We start from the raw sequence: 14,223 nt of genomic DNA, 5'->3' as shown, positions 1-14,223 counted from the left end.
CAACGAGACCAATGCAAGAGGACTTGCATTTTCCCTCCCCTCTGCTCCCTGTGCATTGCTTCACTTTGAGAGAGGCGAGGAGACGTAGTGAAGAAAGTTCCTCTCGCTACGGCAACAAGGGAGGGCAACTGAGGAATAGAACAGATACTGAGTTAAGACTGGCAACCTCTCCTGTCCTCTCCCAAGACACATTTGCACTTTGCAGGGTGGTGAACACATGCAAGTCCCTGGTTCATTCATTTCTACCAAGCTTGGCTTTGTCAGGCATTCAGCAGGGGCTCAATAAGGTCTACATGGAGCACAATCAGGGCTCTAGACTCCTGGTCTCCACATTTGGTGCGCTCTCTCTCAACAGCTGCTCAAGCTTTTGAGGTGGGACATTTATCTGAAAGGGCTCTCAAGAGGCCGGGCAACAGCAGGCCTATTGGGTCACCCTGCACCTGTACATTGCACCAGTTAACCTTTTTTTTTTTTTTTTTGAGACAGCTGTCATCCTGGGTAGAGTGCCATGGCATCATAGCTCACAGTAACCTCCACTCTTGGGCTCAAATAATCCTCTTGCCTCAATTTTTCTATTTTAAGTAGAGATGGGGTCTTGCTTTTGCACAGGCTGGTCTCGAACTCCTGAGCTCAAGCAATCCACTTGCTTCTGCTTCCCAGAGTGCTAGGATTACAGGCATGAGCCACTGCGCCTGGCCCTGCACATTGCACCAGCACCCTGTCAAGAAATCATCACAAGAGACAACTTTCTCTCACCTGAAGCTCTGGAAGAAGAGGCTGTGGGGAAGGAATGCGAGCCTGAATCCCAAGCTCAGAAAGAGCTGCCTTGGAGGTCCTCTGTGCTCAGGGAGAGCCCTGCCTAGTAGGGAGATACCATCCACTGCCCTGGAATTCCCTGTCCCCTGTAGAGGCCAGCCACCTTTAGCATCCACAAGGCTGGGGCTTTGGTTTTATTCCTTTGACTTCTTATGGGATCCTTAAGGTACAAAATTTCCCCTTCTCCATAAGTATTCTTTTTTTTTTAGAGACAGAGTCTTACTTTATCACCCTCGGTAGAGTGCCATGGCATCACAGCTCACAGCAACCTCCAACTCCTGGGTTTAGGCGATTCTCTTGCCTCAGCCTCCCAAGAAGCTGGGACTATAGGTGCCCGCCACAACACCCGGCTACTTTTTGTTGTTGTTGTTGTTGTTTGGCCGGGGCTGGGTTTGAACCCACCACCCTCGGTATATGGGGCCAGCACCCTACTCACTGAGCCACAGGTGCCGCCCTCTCCATAAGTATTTTGTCTACATTTGGGGAAGAGCTTTTAAATGCCCGAGTCTTATTATTTTTACATCTTACTTCCTTATAGTCTCTAGCTTACAGGGAAGTTGTAAAACTAACATAAGCACTCCTATCTATGCTCTACCCAACTGCTGTACGTTTGTGTCCTTCCCTCTCCCTAAACACATCTACACGGGCATACGCTCTCCCCTGACCCAGGATGAGTACGCTCCTGGAATGTGTTGTCTGTAACGACAGCTACCGCCTTGCTGCTGCCAACACACATGGTTCATTTTCAAGGGGTTCATATCTGTCCCTCTCTGTTAAGGTACGTGAAACAGTTATCTTTGTATTATAGACTAGAAAACCAAGGCACAGATCTCCTCATGTGCAGTGTCCCTTCTACTATGCTGAGCCACCAGTGCCTAAGTGCTCAGCTTAAAACAGACCCCACAATGTTAATATGTTAACAAATTTTAAAAGAAAGAGAGCCACGCTGCCCCTATAGTAGCTTGAGAGCAGATCAGGGTGGGTGATCCCAGGTCTCTAGTGTAAAGTAGGCAGGTGACATGGGTGGGGTTGGTGGTGGAATGGACACAGGAGACTTGCCTCCTGCTCAGCCCCAGACCCAGGCTGCCTACTCCTTCTGGTCTGGCCCTCCACTTCCTTCCTTCCTTCCTTTCCTCTTCCTTACACAACTGTATGAGTGAAAACGACACGCAGGGAGGGTAAGCACCCTTCTCTGGCTGCCCCTCTCCTGACATTCTCAGCCTCCTCCCAGATGAGGCTCCCTCCACCCCAAGGGCCATAGCTGGGTCTGGTCTTCAAACATCAGTAAGGCTGCACGTGTAACTTATGAATGAGTGAATGAATGAGTGAGTCAGAGAGCTGAGCTCTGGTTCTGCCTTCACAGGGTGGGCTACTCACCCCTCAGGACTCAGTCTGCTGGTATACAAAATAGGGATAACACCAAGACTTCCAGGGTGGTTGCAAGTTGTCAGATCAGATGAAATCTGAGGAGGTGCCTACGAAGGGGGCACTAAGAGCCCAGGGCTGCCGTGGGTGAGAACCTGCCGAGCCTGCTCTGGGAATGAACCAAAAAATAGGGGAGAAATAGAATGCAACGCTGCAGATACCCAAACACAAACATGGAAAGAGCATGTGTGCAAATGTATGCATGCATGTACACACCACACACACTCATACACACTGCCATACACCCGACTTGCTCACACATTTTGTACTGGTATACACACCACACCCATGTACACACATACACACACCATGTGCACACACCACACATTCACATGTGCCTCCTCACACACATCCCATATACACACGCCATGCCACACACATTTGTACATCACACACATCATACGTGCATACACAGCACACACACACACAGCCCTGTGGCTCAGCACACCATAAGTTTAGCAAGTCTCTCTCTGACAACTCTCTTCCTTTTGGGCTAAAGGCCCTCAGAGGCCTGGGACAGAAAGTACCTGGGGGCTTCCCCTGTAGATACAAACACACCAGACTGGTGCAGCAGAGCTGCAGAGGGAAAGAAAAGAGGGATGGAGAAGGAGGTAGGTCTTTCCAGAAGTATATGGGGATGGTCTGTCTCACCAGGTAAGACCCTGAGCTGAAAAGCAATGCGTGAAAGGATAGCTGTCCGCTCTTATCAATACTGAGAACCATTTACACAGGATCACATGACCACAGCACAATGCCAAATGGTGCGTGCACCCTGCTAGCAGAAGGGAAAAATATATCTGTGAATGTGTGCATGTGGGTGTCTGCTTGTGTGAATGAGTATGTGTGTGCAGGCATGGTGTATGCATGTGTGTTTGTATGAGCATGTGACTGTGTGCATGCCTGTGCATTGGGCACATATGCATGAATGTGTATGTAAGCATTCAGGGAAATTGCATGAGAGACCCAGGAAGAATTTAACATTCATGAGCTTCTTTCTTCCTGTACCATTTAAGTCATTCATGCAACACCATGAAAAGACTTTTCCAAACCTGGGCACGGGGCTGGGCAGGGACAGAAGCAGATATCCTAAGTCCCAGAACCTCTGACCTGAGACAGAGCTGCCTGTTTGGCCCAGCACATCCTTCAAGTCAGGCCAGGGGACAAGAAATCAAATATTTCCCTCGGCGCCTCACGGGCTTTGTGAGGTCTGTCTGAACCACCAGGCTTCCCAGTGTGCCCTTGTTTGAATCCCAGCGCTTCTGTCAAATTAAAGAAGAAGGAACTACTCACCGCCTGAAAGCCAGACAGCGCGGTGACTATCCCACTTTTCCTGGAATGAGCTTTCCACATTCTCGCAGGCTAGAGCCATCAGCAGCCAGGGCTCCCACCTCTCCAAGCTGCTCTGACACCCTCTGCGGCTCCGTACGATGCTTTCAAGTAAGTCACTGCTACGTGATATTACACTTTGGAGCAGCCACTGAGAAAGGACCCGGGAGGGCGGGGAGGCCAGCGCAGAGCACTCAGGATCCGCCTGCCTCTCTCCTCCTCCAAGGCCAGCTTGAGTCTGGCCACCCTTTCGGCCTTTGGTCCTGCAGACTGATTGCACACTTGGAGTGCCCTGGACGCACATGAAAGACCCTGGGGCGGAGGAACCCCAGCTGTAACGGCAACGGCAGTGGTGGGGAGGCTGAGAGGAGAGACGGAACCAAGAGCTGCTACTCGTGGGCTGGCCTTTAAGGTGTCACATCAGATTTTCCGTTCACTGGCAAACCAAAACCAAACCAAACAAAACCAGCACACCACCTCCCCACCCATCACACAACTCATAAACCCATCAGAATTCACTGCAAGCTAGGCAGAATCCAGACGTGGTTGGTGTCATTAGGAAGCTGCTCAGATGCCAGGGGGGTCTTATGGGGCTCCAGCCCGCCAGCAGAGGAAGGCAAGATAAAGCAGATGGACGCAGACACAATAGCATTCCTCTCGCCCCGCCTGGCAGGAGCTGATCTGATTGCTCAAAGGGAAGTACTAAGAATTCAGGGTCTGTGGGAGGCTCTGAGGCAGCTTTAAAGAAACAGGGCTTTGGAGGACATAAACAAATGAAGTTTACAGATGCCTGACCTAAGAACCAGCGGGGTGTCCTGCCCCAGGCTGCCAGCCTCCAAGCTCTGATTCTGTTAGTAAAGCAACCTCCCGGACGGAATGCTGGAATGAGAAATAGAATCTAGCCAAGATGCTCGTGAGGCTGTTTCCAAGGCCACCCCAAGTCCTACGTTCTACTATTCACTTTATGAACCAGTTTTTGTCCCATCCTCAAGCCCACCCTCACCCTGGGACCCAGATACTCCCAGCAATGTCTAGACCTCTCTGCCGCTACCCCCCACATTGTGTGCCCCTTTCAGAGTGGAGTTTAAATTCCCTGGTACCTGTTTGAACTTTGAAGCTCCCTCATGAGTCAGACGGGGCTACTTAGTGTGCGCTTTCTATTTAAAGATCAGACAAGGCTTTCTCGCAGACACCATTCAAACCCTCAGCTTCTAAGAACTGGGTGCTAAATCTGGTCTCTTTGGCCCTCACTTTCCATCAACGAGAGAGATGTTCTTGTTGACAACCAGGGTTTTTTTTTCCACTGCCTGGTGCACAGGAAGTGGAGGTCGTGCGGGCAGCACGCCCACCTGTCCGGCTGGGCTGCACAGGGGAGTTAGCCCCCAAAGTGCCTCTGGTAAAGCCACACAGGCGCTGTCCTGGATGCTGCTCCTAGCGGCAGAATGGTGACCCACTGGGCAGCAGTCTTGGAAATCCTGCCCGAACCCAACGGCAGAGGGGCTGTCCCAAGCAGATGGTGCTGCTCCAGACCGACCATTCCACCTGGAAACAGCCAGCAGAAGATGCTCTCTACACCATTTTCTTTGAAATCTTGGTTGTGGAGGACTGGCAGGGGAGAAAAAAGCATTCCCCCACTGAACTTCCATTTTCATATGATAAAGATTCATCAGAGAATTGGCCAACGTGTGGCCAGCAACTGTCCCCAGGAGCCCTGCCCCATCTGGGGTGCATGTGCATGTCTCTCAAATTTCTTCCTCTATCCCTGGTCCCACTATGGTCCAGGGAAGCAGACTGTCCAAGCCCTGTAACAATCACAGTGGAAAATGGAAGTGCAGCAGAGCCAGAGGAATGGACCGAAGCACCAAGAGGCAGAAGCCAAGCTACTCACTGTCTCCCTACAGGACAGCCCCATGAACCCAAACTCTGCCATGCCCCCCGAGCTCTGAGCATGCCAGACCAGGCCTCTCTCCTCCACCATCCCAGCTCCGGGAGAGAAAACAAGCAGCTACATGACCAGATGATGGAGACTTCCTTGCTAATAAACCCTTCCTGAGGCTGTGACATGTTTCAGAAGGAACATAAAATTACCTTTCAGCAAGCCAACGTGAGGGAAGGGGACTGGAGGGGGCAAAGTGTCAGAGCTGGGAGGTGCACGCCATGGGAGCCAGGGTGGGGGTGGGCCGGCAGCCCCCATCCCTGAGCCGCCTGCCTCAGAGGGCTGCCCCCAGCAGCATGCAGCTCTCCTGGCCTCCCATGCCTGCAGACGGGAAGACACCGAGGAGCACGCGTGTCCCTGGGACGGGCGGACGGAATTGCTGTCAGCCTGACAGGGTTGAGGAGGAAGGGAGGAAGGCAGGCCAGAGAGGAAGGGGTGGGGAGTGGAGAGGGAGGGCGGGAAGGAGAGAGAATTGATTTTCTTTCCTCCACTGGGACCACTGAGCTGAGTTGCCATGGAGAAAGGGGAGCCGCTGGCAGAGCCTGAGGCGGGCGGAGGAGCCATATGCTGGAGGGAAGGCGTCAGCAAGAGCCAATCCCACAGTTCTCCTGCTGCAGCCTCCCCCAGACCAGGCCTATGGGTCCAGGCGGCCTGGCAGGGAGGGGAACCAGCCAGACCCGTGGGCAGAAGCAACAGTATCTGGTGGCCACTGCCTCTCTGAGATGAAGGGAGGTGGGGCGGGGGGGGGGCTTTCCTTCCTATCTCAAGAGCTCTACTGCTCCTCTGTCAAGAGCCTAAGCCCTCCATGTCAGGCCACCCTGCTAGCCAGACCTGGGGTCAAGACCCACAGGGGCACAGAGACCCTGGACCCCTTCACATGGCTTCTGAACCAGGTGTTACCTGGCATTCAGGGAAGCCCTATGGATCTCCACCTGCCTTGCCTCCCCATTTCTAAAAATCTGTAGCCACATCCTGAGTCACATTTTCCCACCTTCAGGGATGAGGGGATACCCACCTATGGGAGGGTTTCCATGGCCCAGAGCCACCCCTGCAGGAAGGAAAGGAAAAGGGAGGCCTGGGGCACAGCAAGCAGAGGGACTCGCCCTGACATGGCAGGGACTCCGAGGCCCCCTGCGCTGGGCAGCACCTCCTGCCAGTTTCTTGTTGCCAGTTTCTCAGCAGTGTTGGCTACCCACATCCCAGCTTCAGGACTGGCTGTGGCCACCTCTGAGCTTCCTTGGGGCTGGGGAAAAAGCCATGAGGCCTGGGATGGGGTCTTGGTTTCTCTTCCTGGCGACCACATGGCAGGGGCAAGTACACTCACTTCACTAGGCTTCTGTCTCATCATCACGAACAGGGATAATACCGAGTTCTACCAACCACACTCCTGGGTACTGAGGTGGGAAGACTTGGGAAGGCTGAGGGTGAAGACCCATAAGCATTGGGCCCACGCTAAGAACTACATTTCCTTAGGGACCAGAGCACAGTAGCAGCACTGCTCAGCACCCGGCCAGCGGCACCCAGTACCCTGCCTCTTCTGCCGGCTTGGCATCCCTCAGGATGACGGCTCAGAGAGCCTGCCCAGCACCGGAGCCCACCAGGCCTCGCTGCCCCAACACATAGACCACTAACAGTGGGCTGGAGCCTTGGAAACATTCTCTTCACAGTTCCCTTCTTACTTTTTCCCTCGATGTTTTATTATGAAAGTATTCAACCATATGGCAAAGTTGAAAAAATTTTATAATGAACATCTATATATTCACCACCTAGACACTACCGTTTCCTCTCACTTTTTTTTTATCATGGTAAAATACATATAACATAAAATTTACCATTTTAAAGTGTTCACTTCAGTAGCATTAAAGACATTCACAAGGTTGAACCACCGCCATCTCTCTCTGGTCCCAGAACATTTTCATCATTCCCAACCGAGACCCCTATACCCACTGGTAGTCACTCCCCACTCCTCCCCCAGCAGCCATCTGCTGTCCTTACAGATTTGCCTATCCTGGACCTTTCAAATAAAGGTAATGCTAAGATGTGTGGCCTTTTGTGTCTGGCTTCTTTCACATAGCATGATGTTTCTGAGGTTCAGCCACATTGTAGCAAGTGTCAGAACTTCATTCCTTTCTTACAGCTGAGTTATATATACAGACCCCATTTTGTTCATGCATTACCTATTAGCTGAAAGACATGTGGCTATTTCCACCCTTCGGTTATTTCCTCTCACTTTCTTGTTGCTTTTTAGAGATGGCATTTCATTGTGTTACCCAGGCTGGAGTGCAATGGCTTCTCCGGCAATCGTAGCTTACTGTAGCTTCCAACTCCTACTAGGCTCAAGAGACCCTCCTACTGCATCCTCTCTAGTAGCTGGGGCTACCATGCCTGCCACCACGCTTGGCTTTTTACCTTTAACAAATCAAATTTTCAGAGCCCACTGAAATGTCCTTGAGTCTCCCCTAAGGGATCTGGTCTAAGTTGCAGGCTTAGAGGTCCAAAAATGAATACTAATCTCACTTTGCTTTTCCACCAGAGTGATACTCCCCACTGTGTGACCGATTTGAGGAGGCTCTATCTGGCTCCTGAGGTCAAGGCATCCCAGAAGCCTGTGTGTTGCCCACAGTGGGCCTGCAGCTTCCTCTGTCCTGGGAAGGCAGCCAGCTGGACAGGAAGACGCAGGTGTAGCCAATCCCACACCCACACCCTGAGACTTAATGTACCTCGAGTCAAGAACTGTTGACATTCACTGGGTACAGGACTGGACAGTCATTTCCCCTCTCTTAGCTTCAGCTTCTTCATTTGTGAAATGGGGCAACAATCTCGAACTCATAGGTCTGGCTGCTGCCCAGTAGAACTTTCCTCAAAGACAGATGTGTTCTATACCTGCATCATCCACTGTGGTGGCCGCTACCTGCCACTAGCCCCAAGTGGCTACTAAGCACTTGGATGTGTGATGCATGAGTGGAAAATGGAAATTTTCACTTTATTTCACTTTAATTTACAATTAAAATTAAATAGTCACTTGGGGCTAGTGGTGACCAACCTGGACAGAGTGGCTATAAGGCCTGATGAGATAGCCAGTGTGGAACAACACATGGTGTAGGCCCAGGCCTACCTGCTGGGTCTCCTTCCTTTCACCTTTCTTTTCCTACTCACCCCACAGTGTCTGGGTGGTAGGGCAGGCTTCCGTCTGCAGCCTGGCTCCCGAGGACCCCTCTAGAAGGACAGAGGGTGGGTGGTTGGGCTCTCAGGGAACAAAACAGATGCCAACTGGAGCCAACGGGGCTCCATGCCCTCCATAATGACATGGGTCTGTGAACCACGGGCCTCTCCTCTCTACCCTGTTCTAGAACCCCCCTCCTGCCGTTTCCCCCAGCAACTCCTGAGGTCATCCCTGGAATGTCTGAGCAGGGCTGCAGGACTGAAAGAGACCCTCCCCCTTCCCTGATGTGATAGCAGAGCCCCCCTGAGGGGATATGCAGAGGGTCCCTGATGCTAGACTGTGGCATGAAGCCAGGAACTCTAGGAGACCATCCCATAGAAACAAAGCTGCTGTCACAGGCTCCTTCAGCAGAGAGGGTCTGGTCAGCAATCTCACTAGAATGCACCCCAGCCTTCACACTCTGCAGATACAGAAATTCAGACTTGGAAAGGAGAGTGACTACTCCTGTGTAGCTGAATGTGAAGCCTCCTGAGAGCTGACCCTCTCGAGCAGGCCCACTTTGGGTTGAGAGGCACTATGCACCCTCCTGAGGCCTCCAGGCAAAAGGCTATGTGCTTCTCAGGAGCCTTGTGGCTCCAAAGTCCAGACAGCAGGGTTTGAAAGCTGAGCCAGACACCCTCTCTCTTGCCCTGACCCACCCAAACCCACCCACATTGGGAAAGAAGTGATACTGAAGGAGAAATAGTGGAGATTCCAGAATAATGCAAAACATTTAAACACCACCACAAAGTAAAGCATCCTAACTACCAAGGCACTGAGTCCACAAATAGGCGTTGGTCATGCAGGCACAAGCCCCCACCCCACAAAGCCTTCTCCTGGCTCCCTGCTTCCCCACCCTCCTCAGCAGCCTGGCCAGAAAGACCCTCCCCAAACCTATGGCCACCTCCTGCTGCAGCTCAAAGCCCTGAGTGGCCACCTCCCTGACTCAGGGAGGCCCTGAAGGCTCTGCCCAGCCACCCCCTATTACCTGGGCCCTGCTCACTAAAGGCCTAACTTCACACCTGGCTCCAGCCCCTCACCCAGATTTTCTTCAGTGCATTGATCATTATTGCATGTGCTCCCTTTCTTTATTCTTTTTTCTTTCATATTTTTTAAATTGGGGTAAAATATACATAATATAAAATTTACCATCTTAATTGCTTTTTAGTGTACAATTCTAGGACATTAAGTACATTACTGTGCAATATCACCACAATCCATCTCCAGGAATTATTTACCCTCTCAAAGTGTTTAGTGGGGAAACCCTGTCCCACTAAACACTAACTGCCCAGTCCCTGGCACCCACCATCCTGCTTTCTGTCTCTGTAAATCTCACTACTCCTTAGACCTCACAGTATCATCGCAATGAGTGAAAACATACCATACGGTATTTCTTCTTCTCTGTCTGGCTCCATTCACTTAGCATGTTTTATAGGTTCATCCATATTGTCACATTAAAAAAAATTTTTTTTGTAGAGATAGGGTATCACTCTGTTGCCCAGGTTGTAGTGCAGTGGCATGACCATAGCTCACTGCAGCCTCGAACTCCTGGGCTCAAGTAATCCTCTGGCTTAGGCCTCCCAAGTAGTTGGAACTACAGGCACCTGCCACCACACCCAGATGAGTATTCTTTTTTCAAGCCTGTCTTGTCTCTCCCACTAGAATGGAGGCTCTGTGGGGGCAGGGATTTTGGTTGTTTGTATTCACTGCTGTATCCTCACCCAGAGCAAGCACTAAATGAAATTTCTGAATGCATGAATGAGTGGAGGGATATGAAGCCTCTACAGAGGTTGGTACCTCAAGGATCTATGCCTGGTCCAAAGTTATATCTACCTCTCCTAACCCCCATTGTGGACAAACTTCTGACCCAACCCAGGCCTGCCATCCTTGGAAAGCACCATGGGCCACCATACTCAGCATGGCAGGAGCCCTAGTCTGGGTGGCTCCTCCCAGATGGCTCACTGCTTTGAGGCTTCTCCATGTGACTTGTCTATGAAAGGATTATTAGAGGAGCAGACAAGAGTCCTCAACCAGAGAGGTGACAATATGCCTTGGAGATTTCCAGGACAGGAAGGGCCTGGAACACCCGAATTCTGCCAGTGGGGTCTGAGAACAGCACCCAACAGGGCAGCAAACCGGACGGGCATTCGAAAGGCTTGGGAGTATGGCAGCTGCCAGGAGCTAGGTTCCCAACCTTGGTGGTTACTTGCCTTTTACCTTGTCCATATCCTGCCTGGCTCTGAGAATGCCCTTACCCATTTTCCCTTGCTGGATGAACTTGGTGAGTGAAGTCAGGCAGAACCCACCTCAGCAAGCCTAAAGGGGTAGCTGCGTTCTGGCCAGGCCTGCCCTGTGACAGGGATCCTTGGGGGCATGGAGGGGTTGCTGAGAGTCACAGCTGACTCATGTACTGCCAGTGAGCCCCTGGGGAGGTGGTGCCCAAGGAAAGGGCAGCCGGGTGCCCAGGCAGACTCTCAACCAGGGGTATTGGTAAAAGACACCCCAGGCCTCTTCCCAGCTCCAGGAAAAACAAATAGATTGGGACAGTGGAAAACAGCTGTACCTTTAAATTATCTGGCCCACAGATACGAAAAACATTTGCATGCTGAAGCTGTCTGCATCTTCAGTTATTTTTAGGGTGAACCCAGTTGCCTCCCCTTGGAACCGGATGAAGCCCCAGAGGCACGTAGTCCTTTTTCCCACATGGGGGTCCTGGTCCTGATTCCCTGGGAATGAGAGCTGGAGCAAGATCTCTCTGGGACCCGCCCCCCAGAGCCAGAATCCTGCCTCGTGCTCAGACTCATGGTAAACTTGAGAACTAGGGAACCACAGCAGGCTTGATGGGACTTTGAAGATCAGCCACTGCTGACATTATGGCTGTCTACCTGGGTCCAGAAAGAGCCCCCTTTCCACCCCCAGAACATGGGGTGAAGGGTAGGATCCACTGCTTCCACTCAAGCCAGACCCAGCTAATGGGAATATCTTGCTGACATATTTCTAGAACACACAGCAATTAGGGCAGATTTGCTCTTCCATTCCCCCTCCCCAAAACAGGAATAAATCTGTTCTACCAATTTCCCAGCTAATGATTTCCTCCATTAAATTAAAAAGAAGAAGAAAATGTTTTCTTAAATGGATTACCAGCCCTATGCTTTCAGAGATCACATGACCTGCCAGCTCCTCTTAAGGCCCTATATATCAAAGTCCCTGGATTAATTTTTTTCTTTTTTTTTTTTGTAGAAACAGAGTCTCACTTTATCACCCTCAGTAGAGTGTCATGGCGTCACACAGCTCACAGCAACCTCCAACTCCTGGGCTTAGGCAAATTCTCTTGCCTCAGCCTCCTATGTAGCTGGGACTACAGGTGCCTGCCACAACACCCGGCTATTTTTTTGTTGCAGTTTGGCTGGGGTCAGGTTTGAACTCACCACCCTTGGTATATGGGCCGGCGCCCTACCCACTGAGCCACAGGCACCATCCCTTGGATTAATTTTTAATAAATAAAAGAGTCATAAATAAAAAATATTTATTTTAATAAATAAATAAAATTTAATAAAATTTTAATAAAAATTTTAATAAAAAATTAAATAAAAAAGTCATAAATAAAAAATATTTATTTTAATAAATAAAAAAGTCTTCCTCCGGCACACAAGGGGCAGCTCCAAGCTGACTTTGGGAGCCAGATTCATCCAGCCAAAGACAACTCTTTTTTTTTTTTTCAAAGACAACTCATGATAGAGCATGAGGTCCATTTCACAGATGAGAAGGATGAGGCTGAGAGACATAAGGGGCCCAAGGTAATCTAGAGTTGTGGCACAGAGTACCACACACAAGGTATGGGGCCCTTGATTTCAAGGTGAGCCCATCTAGAGAAATGCAAATAGGAGAAACCAGGAGTAGGGATGGTATGAGTTAGTGCCACCTGTGTGGCCCAGATGGGAGCTCCTGGGCTGGACCTCGGCTTCTCTTCCTCTTTTGCTCTTTTGCAGCACCTGGTACAGGGTCAACATACTGTACTAACACCTTGTCTGCTTCTGAAAAGCCCCCCTCCAACAACATGGACAAACTTTGAAAACATGATGCTAAGTGGAAGAAGCCAGACTCAAAGGGCCACATTATCATATGACATCGTTCCTCTGAAATGTTCATAATAAGCAAATCCACAGAGATGGAAAGTATGACAGAGGATACCAAGAGATAAGGAGAGGAGTTGGGGAGTGGTATTTAATGAGTACAGAGTTTCTGTTTGCAATGACAGAAAAGTTTTGGAAATGGATAGGGTGATGGTTATATACATTATAAACTTAATGCCAAAGAACTATATGCTTAAAAACAGTTTAACATGGTCAATTTTATGTTGTATATATTTTACCACAATAAAAAAAAAATATATGCCAGGAAAAAAGTTTACTCTCCAAAATGCTATTTGATTACACAGGAGTGGCCAAAGGCTCTATAGGAATGGTGACAGGATGCTCTGGAACCTGCCACTAGCCAGGAGCTCATAGGTCCTCTCTGGCTAAGTAGAAGCACCAGGGAACTTTGGTAAAAGGCTCCCATTTGGCCAGCATTACTGCACCAGGATGCCAACTCCCTTGTGGCCTACCACATGTCAAAGGCAGGTGGAGGCTGAGAAGGCCCAATGATGCCCTCCTGTGAAGGTGCCTCTGGGCTTTTGCACGTGCTGTGCCCTCTCCCTGGAATGCATTCCCTTGGATACTATGTAAAGTGCTTTCTATATTCACTTAGGTTTTGGAAGAGAGATCCTCTCTGAGCATCTATACTCAGAAAGATGCAGGGACAATCACTGAGTCCAAGTAGAGTGGTCATGAGCGAGGGCCGGCAGCCCATGACAAATCACCCTCTTCATGCTCTCCCTGGCTGGAAAGCAGCAGCTCATGAGAGACTATCAAGTCTTGGATCCATCATTCACCAGATAGAGGGCCTTGGCAAGTGGTGCATCTGTTTATGCCTTGGTTTTCTCTTCTACAACTACAAAACGGGGACAAAGATAGTGATTTGTCTTGTGGGCTCTTTTGAGGACTAGGTGAGATGATGAATGTTTAGCACATGGCTGGGACAGGGTCAACTGTCAGTAAATGGTAAGGATAAATGGCTCATAATGGACACACAGCACTAACCCTTCAAGGTGGGTAGAGTGGGGCCAGACCACAACTACTGCTAGCAGCATGTGAATTAATGGGTTTAAACCCCATTTTGGCTATGAAGAGACCGAACCATAGAGAGGTTAGTGACTTGGCCCAAGGACACACAGCAAGGAGGTGGTGAAGACCCCTTCAAAAAATCTGGTCATCTGGCCCCAGGCCTAAGCTAGTTACCACTGTTCCAAAGGGAGGCTCAAGAAGTGTGTGGCAGTAGACGCAGAGAGCAGCTTTCAGCTCTGACATCTGGACTACATGAACCTCTGGAGGCCTGAGGGAAAAGTCTCAGAGCAAGTCCCTCAGGGAAGCCCACAGAATGCCTGGACCCACCTAGTTGTCCTCAAGGGTCTCCAAGG

General features: G+C 50.4%; 1 protein-coding gene across 8 annotated transcripts in view; it reads right to left on the bottom strand.

Annotated features, from left to right (window-relative positions):
* PITPNM2 (phosphatidylinositol transfer protein membrane associated 2) overlaps positions 1-14,223 on the bottom strand; it is a 147,109-nt gene that overhangs the window by 75,295 nt on the left and 57,591 nt on the right. The window contains exon 1 of one of the 8 annotated variants that reach the window (XM_053587910.1): positions 5,656-5,851. The exons of 6 other annotated variants lie outside the window; for them this stretch is intronic. The gene's annotated coding sequence lies outside the window, so the exon portion shown is untranslated. Of the gene's footprint in view, positions 1-3,531; positions 3,765-5,655; positions 5,852-14,223 lie in introns of those variants that run through there. One more of the 8 variants, XM_053587909.1, reaches the window with a different exon arrangement.

Source organism: Nycticebus coucang, chromosome 4 (assembly GCF_027406575.1).
Source record: "Nycticebus coucang isolate mNycCou1 chromosome 4, mNycCou1.pri, whole genome shotgun sequence".
Lineage (NCBI taxonomy): Eukaryota > Metazoa > Chordata > Mammalia > Primates > Lorisidae > Nycticebus > Nycticebus coucang.
Note: the sequence above shows the minus strand (reverse complement) of the source record. Positions and strands in the feature narration are given on the sequence as shown.